We start from the raw sequence: 19,332 nt of genomic DNA on the forward strand, positions 1-19,332 counted from the left end.
GGGATGTTAATCTGGCTGCAGCTTTCAACACTTTGCCCTCTTTAAAATCTTTCCGGATTTGGCTGGGCTGCTTGGAAGCAGGCATGACCTTGGATTTCCACTCCAAACATGGTTCATCTGCTGACTCTTGTTTTGAGGTTTTCCACGAGCCATTCTCTTGGAGGAACTAGAGGCATGCGTGTCTCCATGTGGCTTTTTGGGGTAGGGAGCTGAGGTGGAGTGGGTAATTATTTAGGTAGCTCTTTTATTCTCAGATGCTGGCGGCAGCTATATTTAGACCCTAGGAGGCAAATTACCACTGTAATGCCAACAACACCCACGCAGGCGACATTTTTTCATGCCAGGCCTGTCATTCCTCCCGGCCAGTGTTTTATGATGAGTGATTGTCACTGCCTTCCTTATAGTTCTCTCCCCAGGTTCTTGTTCATGGCTGCATGCCTGCCAGTGTGCTGGGATTTGGGTTTGGGGGAGGTGTGTGGTAGGAGCTATTACGGAGAGAGAGGAGAGAAAGGAGACAGGGAATAATTATCCTTCTCAACTCAGAAATAATGGCTTTAACATTTATTGAAATCAGTGCCTGGTTGAAGTCAGTCTATTCAAGCAGGATAAAGACCTTAGAGAAATCATAAACGATCTTCTTTCTCCAGGCCACATAAACACCTCGGAAAATCAGGGGCACCTACTACGATCAAGGAAGTTCTGGCTCCCACTGCATGGCCCTGGGAGGCCTACTCCTTCACTATGGTAGGCAGCATGGTGCCCCCTCCCCGCAAAGAGGTCCACATCCTAGTCTCCAGAACCTGTGACTGTGTTGTCTTATATGGCACAAGGGACTATGCAGATGTAATTAAGTTAAGGATCTCGAGATAGGGAAATTATCCTGGCTTATCCAGTGTAATTGTAAGGATCTTACAAAAGGGAGGCATGAGGATCAGAGAAAGAGGAAGAGATGTGATAAGGAAAACAAAGGTTGGGGTGATGTGACCACAAGCCAGGGAATTCAAGCAGCCTCTAGGAGCTAGAAAAGCCAAGGTAACAGGTTCTCCCCTAGAGCCTCCAGAAGGAGCCCAGCCCTGCGGACACCTTGACGTTAGCCCAGTGACACCCATTTCAGACTTCTGATGTCTAAAACTGTAAGTTAATGAGTTAGTATTGTTTTAAGCCACCAAGTTTGTGGTAATGTGTCACAGCAGCAATAGGAAACGAATACACCCACCAAGACGGATTTTGACACCTGTAGGGACGATGCGTCACTCCGAGGGTGTCACCTCTCCGTCCTCTCTTCCTCTTATGGATCCTGGGGAGGACAGTGGATCCCACTGTTCCTGGTCACCTGCTGCTCTGTTCCAAAGGCCATCCCTCCACTCCTGTGTGGGAGGACACAGCGCATGGAATCCCAGCTCTTTTCCCCAACAAGAAGCAGAGCCCTCTCCGTGTAGCACTGACACCAACTTCCAGAGTTGCCCCTGGGGAAGTGGTGGGGGAGGATTGCTAGTTAATATGCCCAGCTCACCCTTTGAAATAGGTGTTTCTGAGTGCCTCCACCCTACCAGGGAGGACCAGGGTCAGAGAGCCTTGTCATGCCCAGGAAAGCTTCCCTCACCCAGTTAAAGGTGGAGCATACCATGGTCTTCCCTGGGCTGCTCTGGAACAGACCGTGAACCCCTCTCCTGCTACAGCGCAGGTGCAAGACCCAGGCCAGCTGACCATGCTGCAGCCTCCTTTTCCTCTCTCAAGCCTGCCCCAGAGATACAGCTCTACTGCTCAGCCTTCTGCTTTATCTTCCTCCTCTCTTCCCAAGCCCTTGTTAACTCTTTATCTCCTGATCCCTAGCAAGTTTGTCTGACAATTCCTGTGCATGCAGATGGAAATTCTGAGGATGAGAGAAAGGTACATTAAAATGCACCCAAGTATACTAAAATTTTAAATAAAGAGAACTCAAGCTGGAATCACTACCACACATTCTTTTTTTTCTTTAAGTAGAATGGATCAATTTAATTTTATTAATTTATTTATTTTTAATCAAAGTATAGTTGAGTTACGATATTATATTCATTTCAGGTGTACAATATAGTGATTCAGTGTTTTTATAGATTATACTTCATTTGAAGTTATTACAAATCAGTGGCTATATTTCTCTGTGCTGTACAGTATCCTTATTGCTTATTTATTTTATGCACATTCGTTTGTGGCAAGGAATCTAAGAACTTGAAGACTTTTTCATATTATCAATAAAATCCCTTCCTTCTGGGAAGAAGCCAGGTTTACTATATTGTATATATTTTCGGAAGACATTTTGATTCTGATTTTTTGTTTTTCTAAATATATACAATTTTTATTTGTTAATTATACTCCAATAAAACTGGAAAAAGTAACAACACCAGCTCCCAAAAGAGCAATATCACCTTCTATATTTTGTTTGTGAAATTCATCTTTTGTTGAAAAAAAATCTGTAGTTCATATATTTTTGCTCCTGTTTGGATTTCATGATATGGATATTCCACAAATGATTTATCCATCCTTTTGTTGTTAAGCATTTCAGTTGCTTTTAACCTTTATAAATTTTTCTCCAATGAACATCTTTGTCATGTCTTTTTAAATTTTTTATTGAACCATACTTGATTTTACAATATTATATTAGTTTTAGGTGTACAGCACAGTGATTCCGTGTTTTTATAGATTACGCTCCATTTAAAGTTATTACGAAATAATGGCTATATTTCCCTGTGCTGTACAATATATCTTTATTGCTTATTTATTTTGTACATAGTAGTTTGTGTCTCTTAATCCCATACACGTATTTTGCCCCTTCTCCCTTCTCTCTCTCCACAGAAGACATTTTGCATTATTTTAAGAATTTTAGTTCTTGAATTGACTGCGTTAAGATTTGGACTCTCTGAAGATGATTTAACATGATTCCAGTCTTTCCACATTTGGTATAATTTTTCTATCATTACACTGGGGAAAAAAATCAAACACGCTTTTCTTTGCTCTCTAAATTTATCCTTTAGTTAATATTATTCCCTTATGACTTATCATTCTTAAATTTCACTTAGAATATATTTATTTGTTTCAGATTTTGAAAGATGCTTTATCGGTTGCCAGCAACTCAAATATGTAACTATCTTTTGCCTTAGTTAGAATCTTATTTAAGGCTGAAGACTTGACTTTCAGAGTGGTGTTTTCTAGTGAGGAAACGAAGTTTTATGGTTGTAATGTTAGAGTGGCTCTGAGGCTTCAGAAACTAATATTTGCAAATGATTTTCCAAAGGAAAGTTGTTAGTGGAGTGACGAAAGCTATCATTTTGTTTTACTTCAGAGTTGTCTACAAAAGAGAAAGCAAGTAGCAATTCCTAGAATGAGCAAAGGGAAACGATTAGCTCCAGATAATGAACACTCTGCATTGTCTGTGGAGGCATCATATGGAGAGCCTGTGATGGGTGTCTGAAGAAGCCTTTGGTTCCTTGATGTTTACAGTGCAGTCTGTTGGGCATGTGTCAGCCAGTGAATATAAATGCCAAAATTGCCATGCATTAGCAGGGCTGTCTAGAAGAACCTAGCTATAATTTGAAAAATTCAAATAAAAAACAGATCCAAAAGAAAGGAAAAACAATTCTTTTTCATTTTGTTCATTTGTTCTTGATTTTTTTTTTTTCCTTTTTTGGTTACTGGCCACTGTCTCTTTGTACAAGTGAGTCAGTGAATTTGCTCCCGTGTCTAAGGATTTTGGCAGAGCTCTCTCTGAACGAGAAGTGAAAGGCTCTTAATTTCTCTGGTTGGTAACCTATGACTGTCTGGGTCTTTCCAGAATCAGCCTGTCAGCACTCACCTATAACTTGCTTCAACTATTGCCTCCAAAGCCAGATGATAAATAATTAATAAGTCCTCAAGATTTGTGTTTCATGTGGTTTAGGAAAAGAAACAACAAGAAGATAGAAAGATTGTGATTCGATGCTTCAGTTTACACAGTTAGTTGTTAATATTACAGGGTAAATGCCCAAGAGTTAGAATTATTGATATGAATATTTAAATGATTTTGCTTCTTCCAGGAAGCTTAGCTTATACAAAATGACAACATCCATCTGTAAGATCATAATTTATCTGTTACCAATCAGTTACTTTCATCTTTCTGAATGTTTTTAAAGCCTACTTAGAAGCTGCCACCGGCTTCTTTTTTGTCTTGGGTAAGCTTCCTAGGCCTCAGTTTTCTCTTTTGCAAAATATGGAGTTTGGACTTGGCAGGTGGCCTCTGGGTGGCTCCCTGAAGTAGAGCTCTGTGGTTGCACAAGAGTTCTCCATAGCTCTGCCCACATCAGGAATCCCCTCCATGGACTTTCTGTGGATGAGATTAGGTAATCAGGAACCAGATGCCACCACCACCACCACGATAATAAAGCCTGTCTTGAAATTCGAACTGGATCCACATTACGTTAGCTTAAAAGCCTCTTAATGCGGGGCTTCCCTGGTGGTGCAGTGGCTGAGAGTCCGCCTGCCGATGCACGGGACGCGGGTTCGTGCCCCGGTCCGGGAAGATCCCACGTGCCGTGGAGCGGCTGGGCCCGTGAGCCATGGCCGCTGAGCCTGCGCGCCCGGAGCCTGTGCTCCGAAACGGGAGAGGCCGCAACAGTGAGAGGCCCGCGTACCGCAAAAAAAAAAAAAAAGCCTCTTGATGCTGTTTTCCAAAAGAGACGTGATACATACTTAGTAACCCTGGAAACCTCGCTGACACCAGCACCTGTGTACTCCAGACCTTAGGGCCACTTTGGAAGCAGCCAGGGTCTGGGCAGCAATGGGGTTAAACCTCTATGGCTTGTGATAGCCTTTGCTAGAGGGGCAACCTCCAGCTTAAAATGCTTAAAATAAGGGCTCTCTTTTCCATTTTACGTATTCATGAGAACTGCCAATCAGCGTTTTCAGTGTGTGGGGTGCTGGGTTGTTTGTGATGGTGGTGGTACTGTTTTGCTGTTATTTAATATATGTCTGCAAAATACAAATCAGAGACAGTTTTACAGTTGACTTAAAAAGTGAAAAGTCAAGTAAAATTTTTCCATTATTAGATTGCCATGTAAGATAAGCCCCTACTAATTGCTGTATATTGAGCTTCAAAGAATTCAGGTCATATTGGAACAGGAGGACAGAGGGTTCCATGAGGGAATTGTTCCCATATAAAAGACAAGTGGAACTAACGTGTTTGAGGATTATAGAAAATGTTATTTGTAAGCACGTGCAGAGATAGTAGCATTGGGGGTGGAGGGAACAATGGAAATATGGAAAACCAGGCAAATGGAAGAATGATGCAATTATTAACTTCAGGAAAAATGAAGAAAAGGTGTATAATTGTAATATACTACCTGGCTCTACAGTGAACAGTATTTGCATTGAATATTATTGATTCATCCAATGAGGGCTTAGGTGGTGACGTAGGGATGGTAGAGTGAATATGAGTTAAGTCATCTACGATGACAGGATGTCAATAGAAAATGTTCAAAATTAATAATCCAAGAAATGTTAGTATAAACATATTTGGAAATATGGAAGGAAATGTCAAGAAGAGTTGGTCCATCTGAGAACCACCAGTTTAAATGTACGAGCTTTGCAATGACACAAAGCGTTTTACTAACAGGAACATAAATTATATTTGAGAATGAATGTTTTTCGTCTCCTTTGAGAAAGAACAAAATCATTTCTTTTTTAAAATTTTTATTGGAGTAGAGTTGATTTACAACATTGTGTTAGTTTCAGGTGTACAGCAAAGTGAATCAGTTATACATATACATATATCCACTCTTTTTTTAGATTCTTTTCCCATATAGGTCATTACAGAGTATTGAGTAGAATTCCCTGTGCTATGCAGTAGGTTCTTATTAGTTATCTATTTTATATGTAGCAGTGTGTATATGTCAATCCCAATCTCCCAGTTTATCCCTGCCCCACTTATCCCCTGATAACCACAATGAGGCCTCACCTCACACCAGTCAGAATGGCCAACCTCAAAAAATCTACAAACAATAAATGCTGAGAGGGTGTGGAGAAAAGGGAACCCTCCTACACTGTTGGTGGGAATGTAAATTGGTACAGCCGCTATGGAGAACAGTATGGAGTTTCCTTAAAAAACTAAAAATAGAGCTACAATATGACCCAGCAATCCCACTATTGGGCATATACCCAGAGAAAACCATAATTCGAAAAGATACATGCACCCCAGTGTTCATTGCAGCACTATTTACAATAGCCAGGGCATGGAAGAAACATAAATGTCCAGCAACAGAAGAATGGATAAAGATGTGGGATATATATATACGATGGAATATTACTCAGCCATAAAAAAGAACAAAATAATGCCATTTGCAGCAACATGGATGGACCTAGCGATTGTCATACTGAGCGAAGTAAGTCAGAAAGACAGATGATATCACTCATATGTGGAATCTAAAAAAGTGTACAAATGAACATATTTACAAAATCATTTCTAACCTTTAAAAAGTCACCTAACCTGGTTAGTCCATATTTCCCTCATCTGTAAAATGAGGGAGAAGATGATGTCAGGGTGGATGAGGAGGCCTCTTCTAGGACCTTATTGCCTGATTATTTTATCCCATTCAAGTCTAGAAAGCTGACATCGGCAGAGCATTTACTTCAGTGTTCAGGCAGAGCAAGCTTTGTAGGCTTTTAAAGAGGATAACATTGTTTCTTAAATCACTTTCTGTAATTAACTTTAATATCAGTAATCTATTCATGTAAGAAAATAGCTACTTTCCATGAGAAAGTTTTATATGCCTTTTCTTTTTATTTTGCTCTTAAGTTTGGCTTCAGTATTACTACCGAACTTGTGACGTTCCTTTTGAAATGTCAACCCCTTAAGAAAAGAGAGTGTTATTTCTTTGTCTTCATCTTCTTATGTAGCCATGATTTTACCCACTAGGCTAGCAAATATAAGTTGTGGGTAAGGTGACTGAGCAGCTCTATCCAATAGAAAAATAATGTGAGCCACATATGTAATTTAAATTTCTAGTAGCCATATTTAAAAAAAAAAAAAAAAAGGAAGGAGAAACTGGAGAAATTAAATTTAATATATTTAATGTAACCCAATTAGCACAAATGTTATCATTTCAATATCTTATCAGTGTTAAAGTATCTCATTATTGTCAAATATTAATAATTTCTAATGATATTTTTCGTGCTGGTCTTCAAATTCCAGTGCGTACTCTACACTTCAGCACATCTCAATTTGGATGCTACATTTTCACCAGACATACTCGATCTGTATTTAGATTTTCTAAAACTTACACTTGAAAAAAGTAGATTCTCCTACACAAGTTGTCTCAGACATACTTAGAAGTTTTCCAGTAATTGAGCTGAGTAATGGTTTTAAATTAAATTTTAAATTAACTAACATTAAAAATTCAATACCTCAGCCGCACTAGCTACATTTCAAGTACTCAAGGACAGCATGTGGCTAGTGGCTACCATGTTGGACAGCAGGCGTTATAGAATGACTGATGTGTTCAGTGATTTCAGTGGATGCTCAATATCCAAAAAATATACTTCTCCCTTAAGGGTAGAGATGGGAGGAAGGATGGTTGACTCTCCCATCAGACAGGTGGTTTGAATGGTAGTTTTCAGTAGCTATATGTGACTACAACTATATGAGGACAAGTGGGCATGAGAAAGTATGAAACAGCTACTTCTGCTAAATGACTTTTTTTTTTTTTTAGTTAAAAAATAGGTGGGGAAGAGGGGAAGAGCTCATGTTTTTGCTTTTGATTTTTTTTTTTCTGTGTGTAAACCTCTTGAAGAGTGATATTTACGAAGCCGTATATGTCACTAAAGTACAGGCCAGTAGAGCAAGTATTTAGGACATCAGAGAACTATAAAGAAAGAAAAGAAGAAGTGTACTTTTGGCACAGTTTGGGTTTACCCAGAAGCAGACCTAAGGCAAGGATTCAAGTACAAGCCATTTATTTGAGAGGTGATTCCAGGAAACACCAACTGGGGAATGGAGAAATGTGGCAGGGAAGGAAAGAAGCCAATAAAGTGTGTGTTATTAAGCAAGTTACCACCGTGAGCCACTGAAATTTAATCCCACTGGGGAGCTCTGGGAAATGGCTTGGAAATGTACCACAAAGTTCTACCAGCACAGGGAGGAGGGAGCTGAGGTATTTATGCACCAGCTTTCTCAGTCACTAGCTCAAGACTGCTCTCCAGTGGTGGTAATTCCTCCTTACCCACACACAGTCCTGATTCTAGTGGTCAAGGAAAGCCATTTACTCAAGGAAATCCAGGTGCTGGCAATTGAAAGTCAGGACAGTGTATACTAAAATGATATGTGCTAGGGGGTATGGGTGGGTAATGGACAGCATCTGCTGCAGGCACTCTTTGACTTACAGTGTAGAATGTGCTGAACAAAGGACAAGAGAGGTATGTTTCAGATCTGTGAAGCTTTTTCCAAATGCATACTCAATTTTCCAAACTTCTCCCCTTCCTAGACCTGAGATCCTGATAAAGTGGACCCACTTCTCCCTGTCCTGAGATCTACTGATAGAGGCATAAAGACCAAGGAGCCTTATAAACTTGATTCACTTACCTGTTAGTCTAAAAGCATTTCATACCAATGTCTGTCACAACCAGTTGCTAGAATTTATGGGTCCAGCCAAAGGATATGCAGTGTTTTCCATTTTGGAGTTTGGGCTCTGAGAAGCCATTTACTATCCACCAAGGTATATCATCAAGTTCTGTCATTTTTGGTATGTTTTCTCAATATATTAACAGTTGGTCTTTTAACTGACCTTAATTATTTGTTGAATTCATAATCCATGTCATCTTACCACAGGGAAAACTATGTGGGGGCTCCCAGCTTCTAGAAACCAAAACAAATAATTTCTCTTAAGAAAGGGATTTTCCAATCTGAACTTTTAATAAAGGGAATTTTCACTTCTAGTTTTCAAAGATTACTGAAAACAACTTTGGAGAATACTAAAAAGAAACTAGAGATGAATCAAGTAAAGTAATGAGGCATTTATGAAAAGATATGATTCATATATATTTCTCTATTCTATGCAATGGTACATAAAATAAATATCTAAAAGTTCACTAGATCCAAGATAATATGATTGTTTTTAAATTGTAATTATAAGTTCTGGCCATGCAATGTTAAAAATAGTCCAGTGGGAAATAATTGATGTGATTTTTCCCAGTAGTTCAAAGCAGAACAAAACACAAATCCATGTTTGTGTTGATTATGTGACTGTTTCAAACTAAAAATTATCCAATTTTTATTTTTCACTACCTTAAGAGAGCAACATGAGATGAACCATTAATTGCTGACCCAGTTATGTTCACTTTTCCTTTGAAGATTTTTGATTTAAATGCTACAGAGTTTCCTTTCATTGACCAACATGAGGTCATGTTGTAGAAATGGGAATTTGCTCAGCATGAGCCTTGTGGCCCCAAGCTGTTTCGAGCTGTCCCTGTAGTATTCAGGTGCTCTAGGTTGTCCGGAAGCTCATCCTTTGTTTCTGGGCCCCAGTGGAAGCCAAGGTTGGTGTGCTCCTTCCCACCCCTACCTACCTCCTCTGGTCTAAATGCAAGTTTTACACTGTCTGGTATGTTTTAAATAATTATTTGGTAGATGAAATACATGATATAATAACTATTAATATTTATTGACTACTTACTATGCTCTGGGTTCTTTATATGCATTATCTCATTTAATCCTCACTCACCCCTTTGGATTAGGTACACTTACTATTAGAGTTTTGGAGATAATGAACCTGAAGCTTAAAGATTTAGTAAATCTTCCAGGGTCACCAAGCTAGAAGTTACTGTAAATGAATCTGCTATTTAATTTCATTTATTAGATTACTAGGAAGAGAAAATGCTGGGGAGTTTTAATCTCTTGTAATCTCCTATCCTGCAATTCCATTATTCTGCTCCTTAATGAGACTTACATGTATACTGGGTTTTGTACAAACTAAAATTAGAACTTAAAACATTTTGTATGTAAGCGGAAGGTTCTCTAAGCATGATTATTTGCTCCAATAAAAACTGAATTATTGTAAAAGTCAATTTAGTATTCTGTGATTTGTCTTATGTCAGCCTGGACTCTGTATCATTTTTAACCATTCAGAATTCTCACAAAAACTAGAAGTAAGTTATTTATGATTCTGATTTACTGAATATGTTCTAAGAAAATGCTTACAGGTCAGGCTATAAATAAAATACGTTATTTTATATTCATCACTCCCCCTACAGTTATCACAAATTCACAGAAAATTCTGCACGCTTGTAAATTAGGAAAAAATATAAAATTTTTTAAAAGCCTGAGTCGTTGATCATCTCAAGTGTAGCTGAGGAACCAACATCAGTGAGTTAATTACGTTACTAGAGCTTTTCCAAGGAGAATAAAGTTAGCCATTGTGAGCATCTCCTTTAAAAAAATTTTTTTTTTTTTTTGCGGTACGCGGGCCTCTCACTGTTGTGGCCTCTCCCGCTGCGGACCACAGGCTCCGGACGCGCAGGCTCAGCGGCCATGTCTCACAGGCCCAGCCGCTTCATGGCATGTGGGATCTTCCCGGACCGGGGCACGAACCCGTGTCCCCTGCATCGGCAGGGCTACCCATGGGGAGAGGGAAGGAGGAGGGGCAGTACAGGGGTAGGGGGAAAAAAGGTTATTATAAGATTATATGGAATCGTGTGTGAAACTTTCAAAAATTGTAAGCACTGTAGAATTAAAGAATCTTTCATTCAGGGGCTTCCCTGGTGGTGCAGTGGTTAGGAATCCGCCTGCCAGTGCAGGGGACGTGGGTTCGAGCCCTGGTCCAGGAACATACCACGGAGCAACAGGTTCCATGCGCCACAACTACTGAGCCTGCGCTCTAGAGCCCGTGAGCCACAACTACTGAGCCCACATGCCACAACTACTGAAGCCCGCATTCCTAGAGCCCGTGTTCCACAGCAAGAGAAGCCACCACAATGAGAAGCCCACGCAATGCAACGAAGAGTAGCCCCTGCTCACCACAACTAGAGAAAGCCCGCGCACAGCAACGAAGACCCAACACAGCCAAAAATAAATAAAATAAATAAATTCATTAAAAATAAATAATAATAAAAAAGAATCTTTCATTCAAAAAAGAAAAAGTACCTAGTCCATATGGCTGACATATATTGAGTAATAAATTATGATTTTGGCTTCATTTAAAAAAATAAACTGCACTTTAGTAACACCCGGAGTTTTACATATTTCAAGTTGTAAGCAAAGCATTGAGGGAGCACAGATGACCAGTTTTTACCCAACAACTCAGATGAACCTTTAATATTTTGAACTTAGAGGTCTTCTGGCGAAAAAATGTCAGTTGGTTTGCACTAAAGGTTATCACTTTGGTTCCTGAATGATCAATTTCTACACTCCTGAAGTCATCCTACTGTGAATTTGTTTTTATCCCCTGAAAACTATTTTTATTGTCCAGACTAAGACTGTGTCCCAGACAACATCATTCCCATCCCCAAAAAGTATAGTAGTACATCGGTTTCAGGATACATCTGGCAGTGGTAAGACAATAATAATACCAGTAAAACTTAACATCTGTATTGTGGTTTTTATATGGCAGGCTCTGTGCTAAGTTCTTCACTGTGAATTACCTCATTTAATAATAAGACAAGATATTTCCCTCTGATGGGTATTTTTTCTCAGTGACTCCTGCGGTAAGATAGCTAATAGAGAATGTGGGTGGGAAGGGGTGTACAGGAGGTTTGAGGAGAGATATAAAGATATGAGGTCATCACTTGGACAAAGGGAAAGCGGGTCCAGAACAGAGTAGAACAGGTGTTCTACATTATGCTGAGTGAAAGAAAGCCAAAGGCCAATCTCAAAGGATTGCATACTGCATGATTCCATTTATATAACATTCTAGAAGTGACAGAATTATAGAGATGGAGAACAGATAAGTGGACATCAGGGGCTAGGGAAGGGGAAGGAGAGGGGAAGGGGTTCATTCGAGGAAAGGGATCATAAATTCAAAGTGAAAACAGGTGACTTGTGAGATTTTTCTCTTAGCCGTGTTCCCATGATGAAGTGGAGGCATAGGAAAAGAAAATTTTGTAGGCCACATTCTATGGAGAAATGGAAGAGCAAGGGAGCTGGCAGTATCTTTAGAGGAGTTCTTATAATTATGGACCATGTGATCTAGGCTGGGTGAGGACAGAAGTGAAGCCAGGAGGGGGCTGATGGGTAGTACGTGACATCTTTGAGATCAGAGGCGGTGCAATTTCTAGGAGTGACAAGGGCCAGAGTAAGACAGTGGGAATGTGTGTCTAAGAAGGACTGGAGGAAAAGGAGGGTCAATGGAGAAGAGGGGAAAAAACAGCCAACAGGCTGGAGTTTGGGGTGGATTATCCTTGTGAATACTAAAATTCCAGTCCATGAACAGATATTTGTACACGCGTGTTCATAGCAGCATTTTTCACAGTAGCCAAAACGTAGAAGCAACCCAAGTGTCTATTGATGGGTGAATAGATGAGTAAAATATAGTTAAGTACATACAACGGAATAGTATTCATTAATGTAGCAGAAGGAAAATCTAACACATGCTGCGACATGGATGAACCTTGAGGATTTCATGTTAAATGAAGGTAGCCAGTCACAAAAAGACAAATGCTCTATGATTCTAGTTATATGAGGTATCTATAGTAGTCAAATTCATAGAGACAGAAAGTAGAATCATGGATGCCAGGGCCTCCAAGGAGGGGAGAATATTGTATAATGGGTACACAGCTTCAGTTCTGCAAGATGAAAAGAATCCTGGAGATGGATGGGGATGATGGTTGCACGACAATGTGAATGTACTTAATGCCTCTGAACTGTACACGTACAATGGTTAAGACGGTAAATTTTATGCTATGTGTATTTTGCCACAATTTTTAAAACCCTGTCCATGAAAAAAATAAAATAAAATTCCAGTCCAAGGAGGATGACTATTAGAAGCTAGGGGAGCTAAAGAGGGTGATAAAAGAGATGAACAGGAGGTTGGCAGATGAGGCCAGGAGAGGGGAGACAGAGTTATCCATCCAGGTGGAGAGAATCTCAAAAGCTAAGTGGTGTTTGAAGGCGAACAGGATGAGGTTAGGAGTAAAGGTTGGGGAGTAGCAAGATGGAGTATGGACACCCAACCATCTTCTGGCCCTGAGGTATGTGGGTTTAATAAAAATGTAAAAAAAAAGACTTTCCCCTTGATCACAGTTCAGAGAAAGTAGTGTCCTCATAGGGCAGCCAGCTCAATCAAAGCAAAATGGTGGAGGATCAAGGGAGGGAAAGCATCATTCCCAGAAGAGATGGAAGCTACTAGAGAATTTGATTTAAATTTCCGAGACTTAAATTTCCGAGAGTCATAGAGGAAGGGTTTGAGGAGCAGGACACGGGTAGGAAGTAGGGTTGGACTAGATGATGGACAGAGCAGTGTAGCTATAAGGATCTGGGAGATAACTCATGACTTAGGAGGCCTAAACTTCCGCAGCGCCTCAGGTTGGGGATGGGGCCAGGTGACAGTAGGTTAAGCAATACGTGATATTGAAGGGCCTGCCTGAATGGGAGGAGTCGCTGGCTCTTCTGTGGTGCTTGGGGCCATCCGAGCTTATTCATATTTCTCCTTAATCTTCTGGAAGAACAAAACTAGGGCCCGTGCCTTGGTTATTCCCCAGAAAACATGACCAGGCAGAGTAGCTGATTCCACGAGGGACACGTGAGCTCACGAGACAACTGAGGAGTATCACCATTATTAAAGAAGGTACAGAATGAGTAGATACCAGCTGAGAAAGAGTGATTGAAAAGATGGACCACAAAAATTAAGGGAAGATTCTATGCAGCAGGAGCTAAATGTTGTTAAAAAAAAAAAATAAGAAGAACCAATGGGAAACATTTAGTATGAAAAATACAATAGTTTAAATATTAAAGAACACAATAAATGAGGTAAAATACAGAATGGATACAGCTAAAGACAGATTCATGAGCTGGAAGATCAGCTTGAGAAACTCTTCCATATGTCCGCCAGAATGGACAAAAGACACAATGAAATATCACCATATATCTATTATGATGGCTAAAATTAAAAATAGTGAGCATTCCAAATGCTGACAAGGATGCTGAGAAACTGGATCACTCATATATTGCTGATGGGAATGTAAAATAATACAGCCACTCTGGAAAACAGTTTGGCAATTTCTTTTTAAAACCAAATATGCAGTTATCATACAACCTAACAATTGTATTACTTCTTGGCATTCATCCCAGAAAAAGGAAAACTTGTATTCATACAAAAACTTGTACACTAATGTTCATAGACGTTTTTTAATAGCCAAAAACTGGAAATAACCCTCCCTTATGTCCATCAATGGGTGAATAGTTAAACAACTCTGATGTACCATATTCCATACCATAGATTACTACTCAACAATGAGAGGGAATGAATTACTGATACATGCAACCTTACAACCTAGATGGATGTTAAGGACTGTTATCCTGAGTGAAAAAAAGCCAATCTCAAAAGGTATGATTCCATTTATATAACATTCTAGAAAAGACAAAATTAAAGAGATGGAGATACATAAGTGTACATCAGGGGTTAGAGAAGGGGAAAGAGAGGGAGAGGGAATTCCTTTATGGTGATGGAATATTTCAATATTTTAATTGTGGGTAGTAGATATATGGCTCTGTATGTGTGATAAAATAGAGTTGTTTTTTTTTAAAGAGACAATAAAAGGAGGTTTTTTTATTCAAAGGTATAACTGGGTAAGTAGATTTGTTTACAACCATTCTTGTGAAACACTTTTTAAAAAAATGCAACCAACTTCTTTGCAAATAGCAGAAACAGACCTCAACTATGATGACCTAATTTTGGGTGGATAATGTACATGATTAGGCAGAAATAGGCAAGCTCACACTGGTAGATCAACTATCTCAGTCAAAACTCCCTTTGTGGCCCCTGCTTCTTGATCGATTTCTGTTCCCACTTCGTCTTCTACCATCTTGTTGACTTCCTGACCGACTCCCCTGTGGACTCTGTCTACCTGTCTGGCCACACCGGCCACTTGACCAGCCACTCCTCTGTCTGATATTAGAAAATGTGTTTCCATCATAATATTCTTCAATTTCAGGCAACTTGGCTGGCACTGAGAGTATCCAGTCTGAATCATGCCACTCTTCCTGTAACCTTTCTGACTCAGTGTGGGAACATCCAAGCAAATGCCTATATTTCCTTTTAGGAGGCACATTCTGGTAGTTTGGAACACAGCACTACTACTCAGCTTTCTGTTAAGTTCTTTCCAAGCACCAAGAACTTTCTGTTAAGTTCTTCTGGGCTTTCCAGAGTCATGGTCACAAACCCCTTATCAGAGGTGATTAAAGAACGTGGTTCAAAACTTGGTGCCCCAGAGATGTGGGCTAATGCTGCAGCCAGTGCAGCCACTGCCCCTTTTTCTTCTATCAGTCTCTGGGCTGATGGTCGGAAAAAATCAACAGCAGCGTTAGAAACGGAAGCCAGAGACCTGATGGCATCCATGCTTTTAGATTTAACTAAATCCATTGTAGAAGGAACACCTACACGTTTAAAAGTAATTCCTTATATCTTAACTGACATATTAATTGACATATGTTCCACATATGTTTCTCTTGGTTGATAAAACATATGCAAATCCCTGTCTGGCCAGCTCTACCTGTGCGTCCAGAGCGTTGAATATAGGACTCAGCATCCTGTGGAGGTGAACTCTGAATCACCAGGTCAACCTCAGGGATGTCCAAACCACGGGCAGCCACATTGGTTGCCACCAAAACTTTAAAACTACCTCTCTGAAGCCTTTCAGTGTAATTTCTCTTTGTGACTGTGTGATGTTGCCATGTAAACACTGAGCATTCTCTTTTATGTGTGGATTCATGGCCACTTCAGTTACATTCTTTTTGGTCACACAGAAGATAATAGCCCTCCCTTCAGACCCGCTGTAGACTTGAAGGACATCCCAATAACTGCTGGCCTCTGAGATTAATGGCACTGGATGGTCAGATGTTCCACAGTAGTTGCAGCCTTTTGAGTCATTTTCCCAACAAGGTCAACCTGTTCATATCTGGATTTCATGTATTTTTTTGCAACTTTGTATACCCACTGTGGGCAAGTTGCAGAAAAAAGTAAAGTCTGAGGATTGTCTTCAGAATCAGTTTTGTAGGATCTGTGGATAATATCTTCAACTTGTCCAGCAAAACCTAAATCTAACATTTGATCCACTTCATCAAGCACAACGTGGCGCAGTTTAGAAAGATCTAATCAGCCGCTCTGCAGATGATCTTTGATACGACCAGGGTCCCAACCAAGATGTCAATACCATTTTGAATATGATTAATTTGGCTTTGATATGATGTTCCACCATAAAAACACGCCACACTGAGTTTCCTACTTATATATTTGAAGTCTTTGGCTACTTGGTTTGCCAGTTCCCTTGTAGGAGCCAAAACAAGTACCTTTGGTGAGCGGCTTTTTAAAATTGTCTCTTGAGGGCTTCCCGGGTGGCGCAGTGGTTGAGAGTCCGCCTGCCGATGCAGGGGACACGGGTTCGTGCCCCGGTCCGGGAAGATCCCACATGCCGCGGAGCGGCTGGGCCCGTGAGCCATGCCGCTGAGCCTGCGCGTCCGGAGCCTGTGCTCCGCAACGGGAGAGGCCACAGCAGTGAGAGGCCCGCGTAGCGCAAAAAAAACAACAACAAAAAGCACACACACACACGCACACAAAATTGTCTCTTGATTTCTTTGGAGTCTTTCAATCAAGGGGATGGCAAAAGAGAATGTCTTTCCTGTTCCTGTCCGCGCTTGAGCAATTAAATCTTTTCCTTCATATACAGAACCAAAAGTCTTAACTTGAGTAGGAAAGAGATACGTTAGCCCTCGACCTTTCATAAGCTTTATAGTCTCTTCAGAAATAAGGAGATTGGAGAAGGCTCCTTCTTTCTGTTCACGTGTTAGGGTCTCTTCTGGTTTATTATCAGTTGATTTACGAGTAGAGCTATCTAAGGATGCCACTCGCTTTGATTTTTTTTCATATTCATCAATATCTCCATTTGACAGATCTTTTCTTCTTGACCTATGAGATTTAGAAAATTCATCTGAAAGTCTATTACATCCTTCCTCGGTGTCACCATTTAGCTTCTCTTTCATTTTAGCTCGTTTGGGTTTGGGAGCATCCCGGTCATCTGCAACACCATTTTCTGTTGTTTCTGATTTCCCATCTGAGTCATAATGGTGCCTTGACTTCCTTCTGTCACTCCAGCATTGTGTAATATGTTTTCGGCTTATCTTGTTTAAATCTTCATTAACAGCCCTATAAGGAAAGTACAGGTCCATAATCCCGTATCCGAATTCCGACATCCACAGAGTTCTTTTGCCTCTCCTTCCTCTGGCTGTCGGCCTCCTCCAAAGGTGCCTGCAGCTCCTAAATGTACCCCCAGAGGAGTTTCCCAGGCATCATTCGCTGCCACCGCTGCCGCCACCTCCCTCTGAGCACGGCGGCCACAACCACCTACGGGCAGCCACCTGTCACAGAGTTTTATATGAAGACATTTTGGGTGTAGTTTTGCCAAAACTAATGATGTCTATGTCCTATAATCTAGTTGATTGTATTGTGCCAATCAATTTCTTGTTTTGATAATGCACTATAATATGTAAGATGTCACCATTGAAGGGGGCTAGGAGATGGGTGCATGGGACCTCTGTGTATTATTTTTGCCACTTATTAGTTTATAATTATTTCAAAATAAAATTTTTTAAATGAGAGGGGGAATGTATTAAAAAAATATGGTGACCAGAAAAATAAGTGCCACCAACAGGATAATAGGAATCACAGGAGAGAAATATTTCAATAAAGTATGAAGATAAATGTTTTAGAATCAAAGAAAGAATGAAATAGCTTGAATTGAAAGTGTTCATGTACTACCAAACTAATGGATGAATACTCATAAGTAGACCTAGTGACATTTAAGAATATCAAAGACTATTCTCAGATGTAACTCCAAAAGGTTACAAAGGGGAAGAGCAGATTACTTCCAAACAACAAGAATCATGATGGCATCAGACCTCTCTACAGCAACAATAGTGTGAGTGGATATAACCGTCATGAACACACATGCAGTTAACTACACAAACTCAAAGTACTGCAGCAACTGACAGAATTTCAGAGAGAAAACATACAGAGCAACAGTTCTATGAGACATTTTGACACTCCCCTTTGAGACAATCAAGCGGGCGAAAATAAACAGATACGGAATGTCGAAATATAGTTAATAAGCTTAAGCAATGAGCTATGTATACACAGCAGATAATGTTTTCAAATACACTGTTTCTGAATACAAATGGAACATTTAGCCCCAAAAAATATATTAGATGATTAAGGATCAATATCAGAGACTGTGTTCCTTTGACCATAATGCAACAATAGCAAAATAATAATGATTGCAAATGGATAACTTTAAAAGTCACATATGTTTGGAAACTAAATATATAATACTGAATAACACTTTGAAATAAAATCTGCTTCTTCAGAAATTTTTGATGTCTTACAAAGAAACTTTACTGTATAGTTTTCTTCATATAAGGCTAGTATTTATTAGGTTTATCCTTAGATATTTTATGACTTCTGCCGCTATATGTATAAATCACTTTTTCCATTACGTATTCTCGTTAGGTATTACTGGTGTATAGGAACCTCCTAATTTTTGTATGTTGATCTTGAATCTTATATTTTACTGAGCATTCTCCAAATTTTAATAGCTGAGTTATCTTGGCTTTTTCAGATGGTCATGTGATCTGTCAAATAATGACAGTTTGTACTCTTCCTTTCCAAGATTTACCACTTTAATTCCTATGTTTCTTTGCACCAAATATTACTTCTACTTTAAATATTGACTCATCCTTGTCTTGTTCATGATTTGAATTGAAAACTTCTAATGTTTCTTCCATTTAATGTACTATTTCTGGAAGATACTTTATATCATATTAAGTAAGTTTCCATATATTTCTCTTAATAAGAATCAGAATGGGTACCATTCCCAACATATGGCTTAGGTCTCTAAGAAGCTGGCTGCTCTGCATCTCTCCATGTTAAGTCAGAGAAAAGGAGAGAGGATCTGGGGTGCACATACTCAGCCCTTTTATGGATAAGACCTTGGAGTAGAAAACGTCATCTCCACTCAACATCTCAATGGCCAAATATTCATTACATAGCCATATCTAGCTGCAAGGGAGGCTACTGATGATTAATGCTTTTCACTCAACAGCCCATGCCCATCTGAGACACTAATACCATA

General features: G+C 39.8%; 1 protein-coding gene and 1 pseudogene across 1 annotated transcript in view; one reads left to right on the forward strand and one right to left on the reverse strand.

Moving 5' to 3' along the window:
* The window catches only part of RNF150 (ring finger protein 150), a 239,125-nt gene that overhangs the window by 129,326 nt on the left and 90,467 nt on the right, over positions 1 to 19,332 (forward strand). The window lies entirely within an intron of this gene.
* Positions 14,939 to 17,498, reverse strand: LOC103080067 (ATP-dependent RNA helicase DDX50-like; annotated as a pseudogene).

The sequence above is a fragment of the Lipotes vexillifer genome, unplaced genomic scaffold (genome assembly GCF_000442215.2).
Source record: "Lipotes vexillifer unplaced genomic scaffold, Lipotes_vexillifer_v1.1 scaffold1945, whole genome shotgun sequence".
NCBI classification, from domain to species: domain Eukaryota; kingdom Metazoa; phylum Chordata; class Mammalia; order Artiodactyla; family Lipotidae; genus Lipotes; species Lipotes vexillifer.